The sequence below is a fragment of the Petromyzon marinus genome, chromosome 26 (genome assembly GCF_048934315.1).
Source record: "Petromyzon marinus isolate PM22_M1 ecotype Great Lakes invasive population chromosome 26, UKy_Petmar_22M1.pri1.0, whole genome shotgun sequence".
NCBI classification, from domain to species: domain Eukaryota; kingdom Metazoa; phylum Chordata; class Hyperoartia; order Petromyzontiformes; family Petromyzontidae; genus Petromyzon; species Petromyzon marinus.
The window spans coordinates 12,102,321-12,123,431 of NC_133692.1; the positions used below are offsets into that span (position 1 = coordinate 12,102,321).

The 21,111-nt window shown below is 39.5% G+C and overlaps 18 non-coding genes across 18 annotated transcripts; all 18 read right to left on the minus strand.

Annotated features, from left to right (window-relative positions):
- Positions 1–477: 477 nt before the first annotated feature.
- Positions 478–641, minus strand: LOC116946317 (U1 spliceosomal RNA). Its single transcript, XR_004403487.1, has one exon. It is a non-coding gene; the product is annotated as a U1 spliceosomal RNA (small nuclear RNA).
- Positions 642–1,635: 994 nt separating this feature from the next.
- Positions 1,636–1,799, minus strand: LOC116946318 (U1 spliceosomal RNA). Its single transcript, XR_004403488.1, has one exon. It is a non-coding gene; the product is annotated as a U1 spliceosomal RNA (small nuclear RNA).
- Positions 1,800–2,790: 991 nt separating this feature from the next.
- Positions 2,791–2,954, minus strand: LOC116946319 (U1 spliceosomal RNA). The gene has a single exon (XR_004403489.1). It is a non-coding gene; the product is annotated as a U1 spliceosomal RNA (small nuclear RNA).
- A 993-nt stretch (positions 2,955–3,947) lies between these two features.
- On the minus strand, positions 3,948–4,111 carry LOC116946301 (U1 spliceosomal RNA). Its single transcript, XR_004403471.1, has one exon. It is a non-coding gene; the product is annotated as a U1 spliceosomal RNA (small nuclear RNA).
- A 991-nt stretch (positions 4,112–5,102) lies between these two features.
- On the minus strand, positions 5,103–5,266 carry LOC116946302 (U1 spliceosomal RNA). Its single transcript, XR_004403472.1, has one exon. It is a non-coding gene; the product is annotated as a U1 spliceosomal RNA (small nuclear RNA).
- Positions 5,267–6,257: 991 nt separating this feature from the next.
- Positions 6,258–6,421, minus strand: LOC116946303 (U1 spliceosomal RNA). The gene has a single exon (XR_004403473.1). It is a non-coding gene; the product is annotated as a U1 spliceosomal RNA (small nuclear RNA).
- Positions 6,422–7,430: 1,009 nt separating this feature from the next.
- Positions 7,431–7,594, minus strand: LOC116946384 (U1 spliceosomal RNA). Its single transcript, XR_004403542.1, has one exon. It is a non-coding gene; the product is annotated as a U1 spliceosomal RNA (small nuclear RNA).
- Positions 7,595–8,587: 993 nt separating this feature from the next.
- LOC116946306 (U1 spliceosomal RNA) lies at positions 8,588–8,751 on the minus strand. Its single transcript, XR_004403476.1, has one exon. It is a non-coding gene; the product is annotated as a U1 spliceosomal RNA (small nuclear RNA).
- Positions 8,752–9,758: 1,007 nt separating this feature from the next.
- On the minus strand, positions 9,759–9,922 carry LOC116946335 (U1 spliceosomal RNA). The gene has a single exon (XR_004403506.1). It is a non-coding gene; the product is annotated as a U1 spliceosomal RNA (small nuclear RNA).
- A 992-nt stretch (positions 9,923–10,914) lies between these two features.
- On the minus strand, positions 10,915–11,078 carry LOC116946307 (U1 spliceosomal RNA). Its single transcript, XR_004403477.1, has one exon. It is a non-coding gene; the product is annotated as a U1 spliceosomal RNA (small nuclear RNA).
- Positions 11,079–12,069: 991 nt separating this feature from the next.
- Positions 12,070–12,233, minus strand: LOC116946339 (U1 spliceosomal RNA). The gene has a single exon (XR_004403509.1). It is a non-coding gene; the product is annotated as a U1 spliceosomal RNA (small nuclear RNA).
- Positions 12,234–13,226: 993 nt separating this feature from the next.
- Positions 13,227–13,390, minus strand: LOC116946332 (U1 spliceosomal RNA). Its single transcript, XR_004403502.1, has one exon. It is a non-coding gene; the product is annotated as a U1 spliceosomal RNA (small nuclear RNA).
- A 993-nt stretch (positions 13,391–14,383) lies between these two features.
- LOC116946342 (U1 spliceosomal RNA) lies at positions 14,384–14,547 on the minus strand. The gene has a single exon (XR_004403512.1). It is a non-coding gene; the product is annotated as a U1 spliceosomal RNA (small nuclear RNA).
- Positions 14,548–15,541: 994 nt separating this feature from the next.
- Positions 15,542–15,705, minus strand: LOC116946308 (U1 spliceosomal RNA). The gene has a single exon (XR_004403478.1). It is a non-coding gene; the product is annotated as a U1 spliceosomal RNA (small nuclear RNA).
- A 994-nt stretch (positions 15,706–16,699) lies between these two features.
- On the minus strand, positions 16,700–16,862 carry LOC116946325 (U1 spliceosomal RNA). The gene has a single exon (XR_004403495.2). It is a non-coding gene; the product is annotated as a U1 spliceosomal RNA (small nuclear RNA).
- Positions 16,863–17,796: 934 nt separating this feature from the next.
- Positions 17,797–17,960, minus strand: LOC116946313 (U1 spliceosomal RNA). The gene has a single exon (XR_004403483.1). It is a non-coding gene; the product is annotated as a U1 spliceosomal RNA (small nuclear RNA).
- A 993-nt stretch (positions 17,961–18,953) lies between these two features.
- On the minus strand, positions 18,954–19,117 carry LOC116946321 (U1 spliceosomal RNA). Its single transcript, XR_004403491.1, has one exon. It is a non-coding gene; the product is annotated as a U1 spliceosomal RNA (small nuclear RNA).
- Positions 19,118–20,128: 1,011 nt separating this feature from the next.
- On the minus strand, positions 20,129–20,292 carry LOC116946309 (U1 spliceosomal RNA). Its single transcript, XR_004403479.1, has one exon. It is a non-coding gene; the product is annotated as a U1 spliceosomal RNA (small nuclear RNA).
- Positions 20,293–21,111: the final 819 nt, after the last annotated feature.

Sequence of the window (21,111 nt, forward strand, 5' to 3'; positions counted from 1 at the left end):
ATTACACGTAGGCTTTCGGGACCAATATCATCCAAAATAGAGGTGTTTTGGGTTAGATCTCGTCAATATATAAATGTGTCGTTAAACCCGCCAACCACCCAACAAACCTCTATTATGGATAATTTGACTGTGTTATCTATACTCTTTGGTTATTTCGGTAAAGCCACGTTGGTATGAATTAAAATAAATCACGACGTGTCGATCGCAATACAAGCAGTCGTCCTCAGGCGGAAAAAATATAATCCAGCAGTGGAACTGTTAAACTTGCGAGAAAGCAGCTACAACAAGGCTATATATGTGGCAATGGGCAAGCAAGCAGGGTCTGAGCTGGAAAGGAATTCCACCCCCGGACGCAAGCACCTCAGTTGCATTGATGGGGGATTAGGGAGAGAGTGATTAGGGACTAAGATTCACATGAGATTACAGATCTTATCGATATTCATAAAGCACAGCAAACCTATTTTTTCCTTAAATATTCGGGGGATAGCGCGAACGCAATCCCCCAGTATCACAAATTATACAGTCGAGTTTCCCGCATTTGGGGAAATCGCAGGGGTCAACCCACCCGCAGTGCAATGGATGAGCCTCACCTTGGGAGGACCACCTAAATGATCATGGTGCCTCCCCTGTCAGGTAAGTATGAGTTGGCCTGCTTCCACTATCCCTATATGAACAAATACCCTGTACCTCTACTCTATGGGCATTATAAATCTTTTACGTGGCGATACTTAATAATGATTAAAAAAATAAACACTGTCGTTTAAAAAACTACAAATAACACGTCACGAAAATATACACTTATTTGGAAATTTCGAATTTTGTGAGCTAAGGCATAGTTTACGAATCAAATTCTCCATAGCATTCTGGGTAATGTTGACTCAAGATATAGTTGCCATTTAAGAGTTAAGGAAGTAATGGCATTTTTTTATATGCCACGACTATAAAAAGGCACCGTTCTTATTTTCATAAACATTATTATCAACCGATATAACTCATAGCCTATGACAGCAAAGCATAAGGTGTTTAGTAAATTGCGCTGAATTTGTTTTCACAGTATTTTTTGCATGTTAAACCAGCAAGATGATCAGCTTTTCACCATGCCACTGGCCAATCACCAACAAATCTGGTTTGCAAGGCTGAATCAAAAATAATGTAATTATTACACGTAGGCTTTCGGGACCAATATCATACAAAATAGAGGTGTTTTGGGTTAGATCTCGTCAATATATAAATGTGTCGTTAAACCCGCCAACCACCCAACAAACCTCTATTATGGATAATTTGACTGTGTTATCTATACTTTTTGGTTATTTCGGTAAAGCCACGTTGGTATGAATTAAAATAAATCACGACGTGTCGATCGCAATACAAGCAGTCGTCCTCAGGCGGAAAAAATATAATCCAGCAGTGGAACTGTTAAACTTGCGAGAAAGCAGCTACAACAAGGCTATATATGTGGCAATGGGCAAGCAAGCAGGGTCTGAGCTGGAAAGGAATTCCACCCCCGGACGCAAGCACCTCAGTTGCATTAATGGGGGATTAGGGAGAGAGTGATTAGGGACTAAGATTCACATGAGATTACAGATCTTATCGATATTCATAAAGCACAGCAAACCTATTTTTTCCTTAAATATTCGGGGGATAGCGCGAACGCAATCCCCCAGTATCACAAATTATACAGTCGAGTTTCCCGCATTTGGGGAAATCGCAGGGGTCAACCCACCCGCAGTGCAATGGATGAGCCTCACCTTGGGAGGACCACCTAAATGATCATGGTGCCTCCCCTGTCAGGTAAGTATGAGTTGGCCTGCTTCCACTATCCCTATATGAACAAATACCCTGTACCTCTACTCTATGGGCATTATAAATCTTTTACGTGGCAATACTTAATAATGATTAAAAAAATAAACACTGTCGTTTAAAAAACTACAAATAACACGTCACGAAAATATACACTTATTTGGAAATTTCGAATTTTGTGAGCTAAGGCATAGTTTACGAATCAAATTCTCCATAGCATTCTGGGTAATGTTGACTCAAGATATAGTTGCCATTTAAGAGTTAAGGAAGTAATGGCATTTTTTTATATGCCACGACTATAAAAAGGCACCGTTCTTATTTTCATAAACATTATTATCAACCGATATAACTCATAGCCTATGACAGCAAAGCATAAGGTGTTTAGTAAATTGCGCTGAATTTGTTTTCACAGTATTTTTTGCGTGTTAAACCAGCAAGATGATCAGCTTTTCACCATGCCACTGGCCAATCACCAACAAATCTGGTTTGCAAGGCTGAATCAAAAATAATGTAATTATTACACGTAGGCTTTCGGGACCAATATCATCCAAAATAGAGTTGTTTTGGGATATATCTCGTCAATATATAAATGTGTCGTTAAACCCGCCAACCACCCAACAAACCTCTATTATGGATAATTTGACTGTTATCAATACTCTTTGGTTATTTCGGTAAAGCCACGTTGGTATGAATTAAAATAAATCACGACGTGTCAATTGCAACACAAGCAGTCGTCCTCAGGCGGAAAAATTATAATCCAGCAGTGGAACTGTTGAACTTGCGAGAAAGCAGCTACAACAAGGCTATATATGTGGCGATGGGCAAGGAAGCAGGGTCTGAGCTGGAAAGGAATTCCACCCCCAGACGCAAGAACCTCAGTTGCATTAATGGGGGATTAGGGAGAGAGTGATTAGGGACTAAGATTCACATGAGATTACAGATCTTATCGATATTCATAAAGCACAGCAAACCTATTTTTCCTTAAATATTCGGGGGATAGCGCGAACGCAATCCCCCAGTATCACAAATTATACAGTCGAGTTTCCCGCATTTGGGGAAATCGCAGGGGTCAACCCACCCGCAGTGCAATGGATGAGCCTCACCTTGGGAGGACCACCTAAATGATCATGGTGCCTCCCCTGTCAGGTAAGTATGAGTTGGCCTGCTTCCACTATCCCTATATGAACAAATACCCTGTACCTCTACTCTATGGGCATTATAAATCTTTTACGTGGCGATACTTAATAATGATTAAAAAAATAAACACTGTCGTTTAAAAAACTACAAATAACACGTCACGAAAATATACACTTATTTGGAAATTTCGAATTTTGTGAGCTAAGGCATAGTTTACGAATCAAATTCTCCATATCATTCTGGGTAATGTTGACTCAAGATATAGTTGCCATTTAAGAGTTAAGGAAGTAATGGCATTTTTTTATATGCCACGACTATAAAAAGGCACCGTTCTTATTTTCATAAACATTATTATCAACCGATATAACGCATAGCCTATGACAGCAAAGCATAAGGTGTTTAGTAAATTGCGCTGAATTTGTTTTCACAGTATTTTTTGCGTGTTAAACCAGCAAGATGATCAGCTTTTCACCATGCCACTGGCCAATCACCAACAAATCTGGTTTGCAAGGCTGAATAAAAAATAATGTAATTATTACACGTAGGCTTTCGGGACCAATATCATCCAAAATAGAGGTGTTTTGGGATGTATCTCGTCAATATATAAATGTGTCGTTAAACCCGCCAACCACCCAACAAACCTCTATTATGGATAATTTGACTGTGTTATCAATACTCTTTGGTTATTTCGGTAAAGCCACGTTGGTATGAATTAAAATAAATCACGACGTGTCAATTGCAACACAAGCAGTCGTCCTCAGGCGGAAAAATTATAATCCAGCAGTGGAACTGTTGAACTTGCGAGAAAGCAGCTACAACAAGGCTATATATGTGGCGATGGGCAAGGAAGCAGGGTCTGAGCTGGAAAGGAATTCCACCCCCAGACGCAAGAACCTCAGTTGCATTAATGGGGGATTAGGGAGAGAGTGATTAGGGACTAAGATTCACATGAGATTACAGATCTTATCGATATTCATGAAGCACAGCAAACCTATTTTTCCTTAAATATTCGGGGGATAGCGCGAACGCAGTCCCCCAGTATCACAAATTATACAGTCGAGTTTCCCGCATTTGGGGAAATCGCAGGGGTCAACCCACCCGCAGTGCAATGGATGAGCCTCACCCTGGGAGGACCACCTAAATGATCATGGTGCCTCCCCTGTCAGGTAAGTATGAGTTGGCCTGCTTCCACTATTCATATATGAACAAATACCCTCAACCTCTACTCTATGGGCATTATAAATCTTTTACGTGGCGGTACTTAAAAATGATTAAAAAAATAAACACTGTCGTTTAAAAAACTACAAATAACAAGTTACGAAAATATACACTTATTTGGAAATTTCGAATTTTGTGAGCTAAGGCATAGTTTACGAATCAAATTCTCCATAGCATTCTGGGTAATGTTGACTCAAGATATAGTTGCCATTTAAGAGTTAAGGAAGTAATGGCATTTTTTTATATGCCACGACTATAAAAAGGCACCGTTCTTATTTTCATAAACATTATTATCAACCGATATAACGCATAGCCTATGACAGCAAAGCATAAGGTGTTTAGTAAATTGCGCTGAATTTGTTTTCACAGTATTTTTTGCGTGTTAAACCAGCAAGATGATCAGCTTTTCACCATGCCACTGGCCAATCACCAACAAATCTGGTTTGCAAGGCTGAATCAAAAATAATGTAATTATTACACGTAGGCTTTCGGGACCAATATCATCCAAAATAGAGTTGTTTTGGGATATGTCTCGTCAATATATAAATGTGTCGTTAAACCCGCCAACCACCCAACAAACCTCTATTATGGATAATTTGACTGTTATCAATACTCTTTGGTTATTTCGGTAAAGCCACGTTGGTATGAATTAAAATAAATCACGACGTGTCAATTGCAACACAAGCAGTCGTCCTCAGGCGGAAAAATTATAATCCAGCAGTGGAACTGTTGAACTTGCGAGAAAGCAGCTACAACAAGGCTATATATGTGGCGATGGGCAAGGAAGCAGGGTCTGAGCTGGAAAGGAATTACACCCCCAGACGCAAGAACCTCAGTTGCATTAATGGGGGATTAGGGAGAGAGTGATTAGGGACTAAGATTCACATGAGATTACAGATCTTATAGATATTCATCAAGCACAGCAAACCTATTTTTCCTTAAATATTCGGGGGATAGCGCGAACGCAGTCCCCCAGTATCACAAATTATACAGTCGAGTTTCCCGCATTTGGGGAAATCGCAGGGGTCAACCCACCCGCAGTGCAATGGATGAGCCTCACCCTGGGAGGACCACCTAAATGATCATGGTGCCTCCCCTGTCAGGTAAGTATGAGTTGGCCTGCTTCCACTATCCCTATATGAACAAATACCCTGTACCTCTACTCTATGGGCATTATAAATCTTTTACGTGGCGATACTTAATAATGATTAAAAAAATAAACACTGTCGTTTAAAAAACTACAAATAACACGTCACGAAAATATACACTTATTTGGAAATTTCGAATTTTGTGAGCTAAGGCATAGTTTACGAATCAAATTCTCCATAGCATTCTGGGTAATGTTGACTCAAGATATAGTTGCCATTTAAGAGTTAAGGAAGTAATGGCATTTTTTTATATGCCACGACTATAAAAAGGCACCGTTCTTATTTTCATAAACATTATTATCAACCGATATAACGCATAGCCTATGACAGCAAAGCATAAGGTGTTTAGTAAATTGCGCTGAATTTGTTTTCACAGTATTTTTTGCGTGTTAAACCAGCAAGATGATCAGCTTTTCACCATGCCACTGGCAAATCACCAACAAATCTGGTTTGCAAGGCTGAATCAAAAATAATGTAATTATTACACGTAGGCTTTCGGGACCAATATCATCCAAAATAGAGTTGTTTTGGGATATGTCTCGTCAATATATAAATGTGTCGTTAAACCCGCCAACCACCCAACAAACCTCTATTATGGATAATTTGACTGTTATCAATACTCTTTGGTTATTTCGGTAAAGCCACGTTGGTATGAATTAAAATAAATCACGACGTGTCAATTGCAACACAAGCAGTCGTCCTCAGGCGGAAAAATTATAATCCAGCAGTGGAACTGTTGAACTTGCGAGAAAGCAGCTACAACAAGGCTATATATGTGGCGATGGGCAAGGAAGCAGGGTCTGAGCTGGAAAGGAATTCCACCCCCAGACGCAAGAACCTCAGTTGCATTAATGGGGGATTAGGGAGAGAGTGATTAGGGACTAAGATTCACATGAGATTACAGATCTTATCGATATTCATAAAGCACAGCAAACCTATTTTTCCTTAAATATTCGGGGGATAGCGCGAACGCAGTCCCCCAGTATCACAAATTATACAGTCGAGTTTCCCGCATTTGGGGAAATCGCAGGGGTCAACCCACCCGCAGTGCAATGGATGAGCCTCACCCTGGGAGGACCACCTAAATGATCATGGTGCCTCCCCTGTCAGGTAAGTATGAGTTGGCCTAATTCCACTATCCCTATATGAACAAATACCCTGTACCTCTACTCTATGGGCATTATAAATCTTTTACGTGGCGATACTTAATAATGATTAAAAAAATAAACACTGTCGTTTAAAAAACTACAAATAACACGTCACGAAAATATACACTTATTTGGAAATTTCGAATTTTGTGAGCTAAGGCATAGTTTACGAATCAAATTCTCCATAGCATTCTGGGTAATGTTGACTCAAGATATAGTTGCCATTTAAGAGTTAAGGAAGTAATGGCATTTTTTTATATGCCACGACTATAAAAAGGCACCGTTCTTATTTTCATAAACATTATTATCAACCGATATAACGCATAGCCTATGACAGCAAAGCATAAGGTGTTTAGTAAATTGCGCTGAATTTGTTTTCACAGTATTTTTTGCGTGTTAAACCAGCAAGATGATCAGCTTTTCACCATGCCACTGGCCAATCACCAACAAATCTGGTTTGCAAGGCTGAATCAAAAATAATGTAATTATTACACGTAGGCTTTCGGGACCAATATCATCCAAAATAGAGGTGTTTTGGGATATATCTCGTCAATATATAAATGTGTCGTTAAACCCGCCAACCACCCAACAAACCTCTATTATGGATAATTTGACTGTGTTATCAATACTCTTTGGTTATTTCGGTAAAGCCACGTTGGTATGAATTAAAATAAATCACGACGTGTCAATCGCAACACAAGCAGTCGTCCTCAGGCGGAAAAATTATAATCCAGCAGTGGAACTGTTGAACTTGCGAGAAAGCAGCTACAACAAGGCTATATATGTGGCGATGGGCAAGGAAGCAGGGTCTGAGCTGGAAAGGAATTCCACCCCCAGACGCAAGAACCTCAGTTGCATTAATGGGGGATTAGGGAGAGAGTGATTAGGGAGAGAGTGATTAGGTACTAAGATTCACATGAGATTACAGATCTTATCGATATTAATAAAGCACAGCAAACCTATTTGTTCCTTAAATATTCAGGGGATTGCGCGAACGCAGTCCCCCAGTATCACAAATTATACAGTCGAGTTTCCCGCATTTGGGGAAATCGCAGGGGTCAACCCACCCGCAGTGCAATGGATGAGCCTCACCCTGGGAGGACCACCTAAATGATCATGGTGCCTCCCCTGTCAGGTAAGTATGATTTGGCCTGCTTCCACTATCCCTATATGAACAAATACCCTGTACCTCTACTCTATGGGCATTATAAATCTTTTACGTGGCGATACTTAAAAATGATTAAAAAAATAAACACCGTCGTTTAAAAAACTACAAATAACACGATACGATAATATACACTTATTTGGAAATTTCAAATTTTGTGAGCTAAGGCATAGTTTACGAGTAAAATTCTCCATAGCATTCTGGGTAATGTTGACTCAAGATATAGTTGCCATTTAAGAGCTAAGGAAATAATGGCATTTTTTATATGCCACGACTATAAAAAGGCACCGTTCTAATTTTCATAAACATTATTATCAACCGATATAACTCATAGCCTGTGACAGCAAAGCATAAGGTGTTTAGTAAATTGCGCTGAATTTGTTTTCAGAGTATTTTTTGCGTGTTAAACCAGCAAGATGATCAGCTTTTCACCATGCCACTGGCCAATCACCAACAAATCTGGTTTGCAAGGCTGAATCAAAAATAATGTAATTATTACACGTAGGCTTTCGGGACCAATATCATCCAAAATAGAGGTGTTTTGGGTTAGATCTCGTCAATATATAAATGTGTCGTTAAACCCGCCAACCACCCAACAAACCTCTATTATGGAAAATTTGACTGTGTTATCTATTCTCTTTGGTTATTTCGGTAAAGCCACGTAGATATGAAATAAAATCAATCACGACGTGTCGATCGCAACACAAGCAGTTGTCCTCAGGAGGAAAAAATATAATCCAGCAGTGGAACTGTTGAACTTTCGAGAAAGCAGCTACAACAAGGCTATATATGTGGCGATGGGCAAGCAAGCAGGGTCTGAGCTGGAAAGGAATTCCATCCCCGGAAGCAAGAACCTCAGTTGCATTAATGGGGGATTAGGGAGAGAGTGATTAGGTACTAAGATTCACATGAGATTACAGATCTTATCGATATTCATAAAGCACAGCAAACCTATTTTTTCCTTAAATATTCAGGGGATAGCGCGAACGCAGTCCCCCAGTATCACAAATTATACAGTCGAGTTTCCCGCATTTGGGGAAATCGCAGGGGTCAACCCACCCGCAGTGCAATGGATGAGCCTCACCCTGGGAGGACCACCTAAATGATCATGGTGCCTCCCCTGTCAGGTAAGTATGATTTGGCCTGCTTCCACTATCCCTATATGAACAAATACCCTGTACCTCTACTCTATGGGCATTATAAATCTTTTACGTGGCGATACTTAAAAATGATTAAAAAAATAAACACCGTCGTTTAAAAAACTACAAATAACACGATACGATAATATACACTTATTTGGAAATTTCAAATTTTGTGAGCTAAGGCATAGTTTACGAGTAAAATTCTCCATAGCATTCTGGGTAATGTTGACTCAAGATATAGTTGCCATTTAAGAGCTAAGGAAGTAATGGCATTTTTTACATGCCACGACTATAAAAAGGCACCGTTCTTATTTTCATAAACATTATTATCAACCGATATAACTCATAGCCTGTGACAGCAAAGCATAAGGTGTTTAGTAAATTGCGCTGAATTTGTTTTCACAGTATTTTTTGCGTGTTAAACCAGCAAGATGATCAGCTTTTCACCATGCCACTGGCCAATCACCAACAAATCTGGTTTGCAAGGCTGAATAAAAAATAATGTAATTATTACACATAGGCTTTCGGGACCAATATCATCCAAAATAGAGGTGTTTTGGGTTAGATCTCGTCATATATAAATGTGTCGTTAAACCCGCCAACCACCCAACAAACCTCTATTATGGATAATTTGACTGTGTTATCTATACTCTTTGGTTATTTCGGTAAAGCCACGTAGGTTTGAAATAAAATAAATAACGACGTGTCAATCGCAACACAAGCAGTCGTCCTCAGGCAGAAAAATTATAATCCAGCAGTGGAACTGTTGAACTTGCGAGAAAGCAGCTACAACAAGGCTATATATGTGGCGATGGGCAAGGAAGCAGGGTCTGAGCTGGAAAGGAATTCCACCCCCGGACGCAAGCACCTCAGTTGCATTAATGGGGGATTAGGGAGAGAGGGATTAGGGAGAGAGTGATTAGGTACTAAGATTCACATGAGATTACAGATCTTATCGATATTAATAAAGCACAGCAAACCTATTTGTTCCTTAAATATTCAGGGGATTGGGCGAACGCAGTCCCCCAGTATCACAAATTATACAGTCGAGTTTCCCGCATTTGGGGAAATCGCAGGGGTCAACCCACCCGCAGTGCAATGGATGAGCCTCACCCTGGGAGGACCACCTAAATGATCATGGTGCCTCCCCTGTCAGGTAAGTATGATTTGGCCTGCTTCCACTATCCCTATATGAACAAATACCCTGTACCTCTACTCTATGGGCATTATAAATCTTTTACGTGGCGATACTTAAAAATGATTAAAAAAATAAACACCGTCGTTTAAAAAACTACAAATAACACGATACGATAATATACACTTATTTGGAAATTTCAAATTTTGTGAGCTAAGGCATAGTTTACGAGTAAAATTCTCCATAGCATTCTGGGTAATGTTGACTCAAGATATAGTTGCCATTTAAGAGCTAAGGAAATAATGGCATTTTTTATATGCCACGACTATAAAAAGGCACCGTTCTAATTTTCATAAACATTATTATCAACCGATATAACTCATAGCCTGTGACAGCAAAGCATAAGGTGTTTAGTAAATTGCGCTGAATTTGTTTTCAGAGTATTTTTTGCGTGTTAAACCAGCAAGATGATCAGCTTTTCACCATGCCACTGGCCAATCACCAACAAATCTGGTTTGCAAGGCTGAATCAAAAATAATGTAATTATTACACGTAGGCTTTCGGGACCAATATCATCCAAAATAGAGGTGTTTTGGGTTAGATCTCGTCAATATATAAATGTGTCGTTAAACCCGCCAACCACCCAACAAACCTCTATTATGGAAAATTTGACTGTGTTATCTATTCTCTTTGGTTATTTCGGTAAAGCCACGTAGGTATGAAATAAAATAACTCACGACATGTCGATCGCAACACAAGCAGTCGTCCTCAGGCGGAAAATTATAATCCAGCAGTGGAACTGTTGAACTTTCGAGAAAGCAGCTACAACAAGGCTATATATGTGGCGATGGGCAAGCAAGCAGGGTCTGAGCTGGAAAGGAATTCCATCCCCGGAAGCAAGAACCTCAGTTGCATTAATGGGGGATTAGGGAGAGAGTGATTAGGTACTAAGATTCACATGAGATTACAGATCTTATCGATATTCATAAAGCACAGCAAACCTATTTTTTCCTTAAATATTCAGGGGATAGCGCGAACGCAGTCCCCCAGTATCACAAATTATACAGTCGAGTTTCCCGCATTTGGGGAAATCGCAGGGGTCAACCCACCCGCAGTGCAATGGATGAGCCTCACCCTGGGAGGACCACCTAAATGATCATGGTGCCTCCCCTGTCAGGTAAGTATGATTTGGCCTGCTTCCACTATCCCTATATGAACAAATACCCTGTACCTCTACTCTATGGGCATTATAAATCTTTTACGTGGCGATACTTAAAAATGATTAAAAAATAAACACCGTCGTTTAAAAAACTACAAATAACACGATACGATAATATACACTTATTTGGAAATTTCAAATTTTGTGAGCTAAGGCATAGTTTACGAGTAAAATTCTCCATAGCATTCTGGGTAATGTTGACTCAAGATATAGTTGCCATTTAAGAGCTAAGGAAGTAATGGCATTTTTTACATGCCACGACTATAAAAAGGCACCGTTCTTATTTTCATAAACATTATTATCAACCGATATAACTCATAGCCTGTGACAGCAAAGCATAAGGTGTTTAGTAAATTGCGCTGAATTTGTTTTCACAGTATTTTTTGCGTGTTAAACCAGCAAGATGATCAGCTTTTCACCATGCCACTGGCCAATCACCAACAAATCTGGTTTGCAAGGCTGAATAAAAAATAATGTAATTATTACACATAGGCTTTCGGGACCAATATCATCCAAAATAGAGGTGTTTTGGGTTAGATCTCGTCAATTTATAAATGTGTCCTTAAACCCGCCAACCACCCAACAAACCTCTATTATGGATAATTTGACTGTGTTATCTATACTCTTTGGTTATTTCGGTAAAGCCACGTAGGTATGAAATAAAATAACTCACGACATGTCGATCGCAACACAAGCAGTCGTCCTCAGGCGGAAAAATATAATCCAGCAGTGGAACTGTTGAACTTGCGAGAAAGCAGCTACAACAAGGCTATATATATGGCGATGGGCAAGCAAGCAGGGTCTGAGCTGGAAAGGAATTCCACCCCCAGACGCAAGAACTTCAGTTGCATTAATGGGGGATTAGGGAGAGAGTGATTAGGTACTAAGATTCACATGAGATTACAGATCTTATCGATATTAATAAAGCACAGCAAACCTATTTTTTCCTTAAATATTCAGGGGATAGCGCGAACGCAGTCCCCCAGTATCACAAATTATACAGTCGAGTTTCCCGCATTTGGGGAAATCGCAGGGGTCAACCCACCCGCAGTGCAATGGATGAGCCTCACCGTGGGAGGACCACCTAAATGATCATGGTGCCTCCCCTGTCAGGTAAGTATGAGTTGGCCTGCTTCCACTATCCCTATATGAACAAATACCCTGTACCTCTACTCTATGGGCATTATAAATCTTTTACGTTTCGATACTTAAAAATGATTAAAAAAATAAACACTGTCGTTTAAAAAACTACAAATAACACGTTACGAAAATATACACTTATTTGGAAATTTCAAATTTTGTGAGCTAAGGCATAGTTTACGAGTAAAATTCTCCATAGCATTCTGGGTAATGTTGACTCAAGATATAGTTGCCATTTAAGAGTTAAGGAAGTAATGGCATTTTTTTATATGCCACGACTATAAAAAGGCACAGTTCTTATTTTCATAAACATTATTATCAACCGATATAACTCATAGCCTATGACGGCAAAGCATAAGGTGTTTAGTAAATTGCGCTGAATTTGTTTTCACAGTATTTTTTGCGTGTTAAACCAGCAAGATGATCAGCTTTTCACCATGCCACTGGCCAATCACCAACAAATCTGGTTTGCAAGGCTGAATAAAAAATAATGTAATTATTACACATAGGCTTTCGGGACCAATATCATCCAAAATAGAGGTGTTTTGGGTTAGATCTCGTCAATTTATAAATGTGTCCTTAAACCCGCCAACCACCCAACAAACCTCTATTATGGATAATTTGACTGTGTTATCTATACTCTTTGGTTATTTCGGTAAAGCCACGTAGGTATGAAATAAAATAACTCACGACATGTCGATCGCAACACAAGCAGTCGTCCTCAGGCGGAAAAATATAATCCAGCAGTGGAACTGTTGAACTTGCGAGAAAGCAGCTACAACAAGGCTATATATATGGCGATGGGCAAGCAAGCAGGGTCTGAGCTGGAAAGGAATTCCACCCCCAGACGCAAGAACTTCAGTTGCATTAATGGGGGATTAGGGAGAGAGTGATTAGGTACTAAGATTCACATGAGATTACAGATCTTATCGATATTAATAAAGCACAGCAAACCTATTTTTTCCTTAAATATTCAGGGGATAGCGCGAACGTAGTCCCCCAGTATCACAAATTATACAGTCGAGTTTCCCGCATTTGGGGAAATCGCAGGGGTCAACCCACCCGCAGTGCAATGGATGAGCCTCACCCTGGGAGGACCACCTAAATGATCATGGTGCCTCCCCTGTCAGGTAAGTATGAGTTGGCCTGCTTCCACTATCCCTATATGAACAAATACCCTGTACCTCTACTCTATGGGCATTATAAATCTTTTACGTTTCGATACTTAAAAATGATTAAAAAAATAAACACTGTCGTTTAAAAAACTACAAATAACACGTTACGAAAATATACACTTATTTGGAAATTTCAAATTTTGTGAGCTAAGGCATAGTTTACGAGTAAAATTCTCCATAGCATTCTGGGTAATGTTGACTCAAGATATAGTTGCCATTTAAGAGTTAAGGAAGTAATGGCATTTTTTTATATGCCACGACTATAAAAAGGCACCGTTCTTATTTTCATAAACATTATTATCAACCGATATAACTCATAGCCTATGACGGCAAAGCATAAGGTGTTTAGTAAATTGCGCTGAATTTGTTTTCACAGTATTTTTTGCGTGGTAAACCAGCAAGATGATCAGCTTTTCACCATGCCACTGGCCAATCACCAACAAATCTGGTTTGCAAGGCTGAATCAAAAATAATGTAATTATTACACGTAGGCTTTCGGGACCAATATCATCCAAAATAGAGGTGTTTTGGGTTAGATCTCGTCAATATATAAATGTGTCGTTAAACCCGCCAACCACCCAACAAACCTCTATTATGGAAAATTTGACTGTGTTATCTATACTCTTTGGTTATTTCGGTAAAGCCACGTAGGTATGAAATAAAATAAATCACGACGTGTCGATCGCAACACAAGCAGTTGTCCTCAGGAGGAAAAAATATAATCCAGCAGTGGAACTGTTGAACTTGCGAGAAAGCAGCTACAACAAGGCTATATATGTGGCGATGGGCAAGCAAGCAGGGTCTGAGCTGGAAAGGAATTCCACCCCCGGAAGCAAGAACCTCAGTTGCATTAATGGGGGATTAGGGAGAGAGTGATTAGGTACTAAGATTCACATGAGATTACAGATCTTATCGATATTAATAAAGCACAGCAAACCTATTTTTCCTTAAATATTCAGGGGATAGCGCGAACGCAGTCCCCCAGTATCACAAATTATACATTCAAATTTCCCGCATTTGGGGAAATCGCAGGGGTCAACCCACCCGCAGTGCAATGGATGAGCCTCACCCTGGGAGGACCACCTAAATGATCATGGTGCCTCCCCTGTCAGGTAAGTATGAGTTGGCCTGCTTCCACTATCCCTATAGGAACAAATACCCTGTACCTCTACTCTATGGGCATTATAAATCTTTTACGTGGCGATACTTAAAAATGATTAAAGAAATAAACACTGTCGTTTAAAAAACTACAAATAACACGTTACGAAAATATACACTTATTTGGAAATTTCAAATTTTGTGAGCTAAGGCATAGTTTACGAGTAAAATTCTCCATAGCATTCTGGGTAATGTTGACTCAAGATATAGTTGCCATTTAAGAGTTAAGGAAGTAATGGCATTTTTTTATATGCCACGACTATAAAAAGGCACCGTTCTTATTTTCATAAACATTATTATCAACCGATATAACTCATAGCCTATGACGGCAAAGCATAAGGTGTTTAGTAAATTGCGCTGAATTTGTTTTCAGAGTATTTTTTGCGTGTTAAACCAGCAAGATGATCAGCTTTTCACCATGCCACTGGCCAATCACCAACAAATCTGGTTTGCAAGGCTGAATAAAAAATAATGTAATTATTACACGTAGGCTTTCGGGACCAATATCATCCAAAATAGAAGTGTTTTGGGTTACATCTCGTCAATATATAAATGTGTCGTTAAACCCGCCAACCACCCAACAAACCTCTATTATGGAAAATTTGACTGTGTTATCTATACTCTTTGGTTATTTCGGTAAAGCCACGTAGGTATGAAATAAAATAAATCACGACGTGTCGATTGCAACACAAGCAGTTGTCCTCAGGAGGAAAAAATATAATCCAGCAGTGGAACTGTTGAACTTGCGAGAAAGCAGCTACAACAAGGCTATATATGTGGCGATGGGCAAGCAAGCAGGGTCTGAGCTGGAAAGGAATTCCACCCCCGGAAGCAAGAACCTCAGTTGCATTAATGGGGGATTAGGGAGAGAGTGATTAGGTACTAAGATTCACATGAGATTACAGATCTTATCGATATTAATAAAGCACAGCAAACCTATTTTTTCCTTAAATATTCAGGGGATAGCGCGAACGCAGTCCCCCAGTATCACAAATTATACAGTCGAGTTTCCCGCATTTGGGGAAATCGCAGGGGTCAACCCACCCGCAGTGCAATGGATGAGCCTCACCCTGGGAGGACCACCTAAATGATCATGGTGCCTCCCCTGTCAGGTAAGTATGATTTGGCCTGCTTCCACTATCCCTATATGAACAAATACCCTGTACCTCTACTCTATGGGCATTATAAATCTTTTACGTGGCGATACTTAAAAATGATTAAAAAAATAAACACTGTCGTTTAAAAAACTACAAACAACAAGTTACGAAAATATACACTTATTTGGAAATTTCAAATTTTGTGAGCTAAGGCATAGTTTACGAGTAAAATTCTCCATAGCATTCTGGGTAATGTTGACTCAAGATATAGTTGCCATTTAAGAGTTAAGGAAGTAATGGCATTTTTTTATATGCCACGACTATAAAAATGCACCGTTCTTATTTTCATAAACATTATTATCAACCGATATAACTCATAGCCTATGACGGCAAAGCATAAGGTGTTTAGTAAATTGCGCTGAATTTGTTTTCACAGTATTTTTTGCGTGTTAAACCAGCAAGATGATCAGCTTTTCACCATGCCACTGGCCAATCACCAACAAATCTGGTTTGCAAGGCTGAATCAAAAATAATGTAATTATTACACGTAGGCTTTCGGGACCAATATCATCCAAAATAGAGGTGTTTTGGGTTAGATCTCGTCAATATATAAATGTGTCGTTAAACCCGCCAACCACCCAACAAACCTCTATTATGGAAAATTTGACTGTGTTATCTATACTCTTTGGTTATTTCGGTAAAGCCACGTAGGTATGAAATAAAATCAATCACGACGTGTCGATCGCAACACAAGCAGTTGTCCTCAGGAGGAAAAAATATAATCCAGCAGTGGAACTGTTGAACTTGCGAGAAAGCAGCTACAACAAGGCTATATATGTGGCGATGGGCAAGCAAGCAGGGTCTGAGCTGGAAAGGAATTCCATCCCCGGAAGCAAGAACCTCAGTTGCATTAATGGGGGATTAGGGAGAGAGTGATTAGGTACTAAGATTCACATGAGATTACAGATCTTATCGATATTCATAAAGCACAGCAAACCTATTTTTTCCTTAAATATTCAGGGGATAGCGCGAACGCAGTCCCCAGTATCACAAATTATACAGTCGAGTTTCCCGCATTTGGGGAAATCGCAGGGGTCAACCCACCCGCAGTGCAATGGATGAGCCTCACCCTGGGAGGACCACCTAAATGATCATGGTGCCTCCCCTGTCAGGTAAGTATGATTTGGCCTGCTTCCACTATCCCTATATGAACAAATACCCTGTACCTCTACTCTATGGGCATTATAAATCTTTTACGTGGCGATACTTAAAAATGATTAAAAAAATAAACACCGTCGTTTAAAAAACTACAAATAACACGATACGATAATATACACTTATTTGGAAATTTCAAATTTTGTGAGCTAAGGCATAGTTTACGAGTAAAATTCTCCATAGCATTCTGGGTAATGTTGACTCAAGATATAGTTGCCATTTAAGAGCTAAGGAAGTAATGGCATTTTTTATATGCCACGACTATAAAAAGGCACCGTTCTTATTTTCATAAACATTATTATCAACCGATATAACTCATAGCCTGTGACAGCAAAGCATAAGGTGTTTAGTAAATTGCGCTGAATTTGTTTTCACAGTATTTTTTGCGTGTTAAACCAGCAAGATGATCAGCTTTTCACCATGCCACTGGCCAATCACCAACAAATCTGGTTTGCAAGGCTGAATAAAAAATAATGTAATTATTACACATAGGCTTTCGGGACCAATATCATCCAAAATAGAGGTGTTTTGGGTTAGATCTCGTCAATTTATAAATGTGTCCTTAAACCCGCCAACCACCCAACAAACCTCTATTATGGATAATTTGACTGTGTTATCTATACTCTTTGGTTATTTCGGTAAAGCCACGTAGGTATGAAATAAAATAACTCACGACATGTCGATCGCAACACAAGCAGTCGTCCTCAGGCGGAAAAATATAATCCAGCAGTGGAACTGTTGAACTTGCGAGAAAGCAGCTACAACAAGGCTATATATATGGCGATGGGCAAGCAAGCAGGGTCTGAGCTGGAAAGGAATTAGGTACTAAGATTCACATGAGATTACAGATCTTATCGATATTAATAAAGCACAGCAAACCTATTTTTTCCTTAAATATTCAGGGGATAGCGCGAACACAGTCCCCCAGTATCACAAATTATACAGTCGAGTTTCCCGCATTTGGGGAAATCGCAGGGGTCAACCCACCCGCAGTGCAATGGATGAGCCTCACCCTGGGAGGACCACCTAAATGATCATGGTGCCTCCCCTGTCAGGTAAGTATGATTTGGCCTGCTTCCACTATCCCTATATGAACAAATACCCTGTACCTCTACTCTATGGGCATTATAAATCTTTTACGTGGCGATACTTAAAAATGATTAAAAAAATAAACACCGTCGTTTAAAAAACTACAAATAACACGATACGATAATATACACTTATTTGGAAATTTCAAATTTTGTGAGCTAAGGCATAGTTTACGAGTAAAATTCTCCATAGCATTCTGGGTAATGTTGACTCAAGATATAGTTGCCATTTAAGAGCTAAGGAAATAATGGCATTTTTTATATGCCACGACTATAAAAAGGCACCGTTCTAATTTTCATAAACATTATTATCAACCGATATAACTCATAGCCTGTGACGGCAAAGCATAAGGTGTTTAGTAAATTGCGCTGAATTTGTTTTCAGAGTATTTTTTGCGTGTTAAACCAGCAAGATGATCAGCTTTTCACCATGCCACTGGCCAATCACCAACACATCTGGTTTGCAAGGCTGAATCAAAAATAATGTAATTATTACACGTAGGCTTTCGGGACCAATATCATCCAAAATAGAGATGTTTTGGGTTAGATCTCGTCAATTTATAAATGTGTCCTTAAACCCGCCAACCACCCAACAAACCTCTATTATGGAAAATTTGACTGTGTTATCTATACTCTTTGGTTATTTCGGTAAAGCCACGTAGGTATGAAATAAAATAAATCACGACGTGTCGATCGCAACACAAGCAGTTGTCCTCAGGAGGAAAAAATATAATCCAGCAGTGGAACTGTTGAACTTGCGAGAAAGCAGCTACAACAAGGCTATATATGTGGCGATGGGCAAGCAAGCAGGGTCTGAGCTGGAAAGGAATTCCACCCCCGGAAGCAAGAACCTCAGTTGCATTAATGGGGGATTAGGGAGAAAGTGATTAGGTACTAAGATTCACATGAGATTACAGATCTTATCGATATTAATAAAGCACAGCAAACCTATTTTTTCCTTAAATATTCAGGGGATAGCGCGAACGCAGTCCCCCAGTATCACAAATTATACAGTCGAGTTTCCCGCATTTGGGGAAATCGCAGGAGTCAACCCACCCGCAGTGCAATGGATGAGCCTCACCCTGGGAGGACCACCTAAATGATCATGGTGCCTCCCCTGTCAGGTAAGTATGATTTGGCCTGCTTCCACTATCCCTATATGAACAAATACCCTGTACCTCTACTCTATGGGCATTATAAATCTTTTACGTGGCGATACTTAAAAATGATTAAAAAAATAAACACCGTCGTTTAAAAAACTACAAATAACACGTTACGAAAATATACACTTATTTGGAAATTTCAAATTTTGTGAGCTAAGTCATAGTTTACGAGTAAAATTCTCCATAGCATTCTGGGTAATGTTGACTCAAGATATAGTTGCCATTTAAGAGCTAAGGAAGTAATGGCATTTTTTATATGCCACGACTATAAAAAGGCACCGTTCTTATTTTCATAAACATTATTATCAACCGATATAACTCATAGCCTGTGACAGCAAAGCATAAGGTGTTTAGTAAATTGCGCTGAATTTGTTTTCACAGTATTTTTTGCGTGTTAAACCAGCAAGATGATCAGCTTTTCACAATGCCACTGGCCAATCACCAACAAATCTGGTTTGCAAGGCTGAATCAAAAATAATGTAATTATTACACGTAGGCTTTCGGGACCAATATCATCCAAAATAGAGGTGTTTTGGGTTAGATCTCGTCAATATATAAATGTGTCGTTAAACCCGCCAACCACCCAACAAACCTCTATTATGGATAATTTGACTGTGTTATCTATACTCTTTGGTTATTTCGGTAAAGCCATGTAGGTATGAAATAAAATAACTCACGACATGATGTCGATCGCAACACAAGCAGTCGTCCTCAGGCGGAAAAAATATAATCCAGCAGTGGAACTGTTGAACTTGCGAGAAAGCAGCTACAACAAGGCTATATATGTGGCGATGGGCAAACAAGCAGGGTCTGAGTTGGAAAGGAATTCCACCCCCGGACGCAAGAACCTCAGTTGCATTAATGGGGGATTAGGGAGAGAGGGATTAGGGAGAGAGTGATTAGGTACTAAGATTCACATGAGATTACAGATCTTATCGATATTCATAAAGCACAGCAAACCTATTTTTTCCTTAAATATTCGGGGGATAGCGCGAACGCAGTCCCCCAGTATCACAAATTATACAGTCGAGTTTCCCGCATTTGGGGAAATCGCAGGGGTCAACCCACCCGCAGTGCAATGGATGAGCCTTACCCTGGGAGGACCACCTAAATGATCATGGTGCCTCCCCTGTCAGGTAAGTATGAGTTGGCCTGCTTCCACTATCCCTATATGAACAAATACCCTGTACCTCTACTCTATGGGCATTATAAATCTTTTACGTGGCGATACTTAAAAATGATTAAAAAAATAAACACTGTCGTTTAAAAAACTACAAATAACACGTTACGAAAATATACACTTTTTTGGAAATTTCTAATTTTGTGAGCTAAGGCATAGTTTACGAGTAAAATTCTCCATAGCATTCTAGGTAATGTTGACTCAAGATATAGTTGCCATTTAAGAGTTAAGGAAGTAATGGCATTTTTTTATATGCCACGACTATAAAAAGGCACCGTTCTTATTTTCATAAACATTATTATCAACCGATATAACTCATAGCATGTGACAGCAAAGCATAAGGTGTTTAGTAAATTGCGCTGAATTTGTTTTCACAGTATTTTTTGCGTGTTAAACCAGCAAAATGATCAGCTTTTCACCATGCCACTGGCCAATCACCAACAAATCTGGTTTGCAAGGCTGAATCAAAAATAATGTAATTATTACACGTAGGCTTTCGGGACCAATATCATCCAAAATAGAGGTGTTTTGGGTTAGATCTCGTCAATATATAAATGTCTTCTTTGGTTCTTTCGGTAAAGTCACGTAGAATGAGAATAAAATAATAAATTGATCAAATAAAATAACACAATAATATTCTCACGACGTTTCGGCCACAACACAAGCGGCCTTCATCAGGTGAAGGGGGCGAGACTGTCTGGTAGGACAGCGCTGGAGTGAGAGAGCCACGTTCAGATCACGGCTTTTAAGCTGTGTGAGAGGAACAAAGAGCCTTGACAAAGG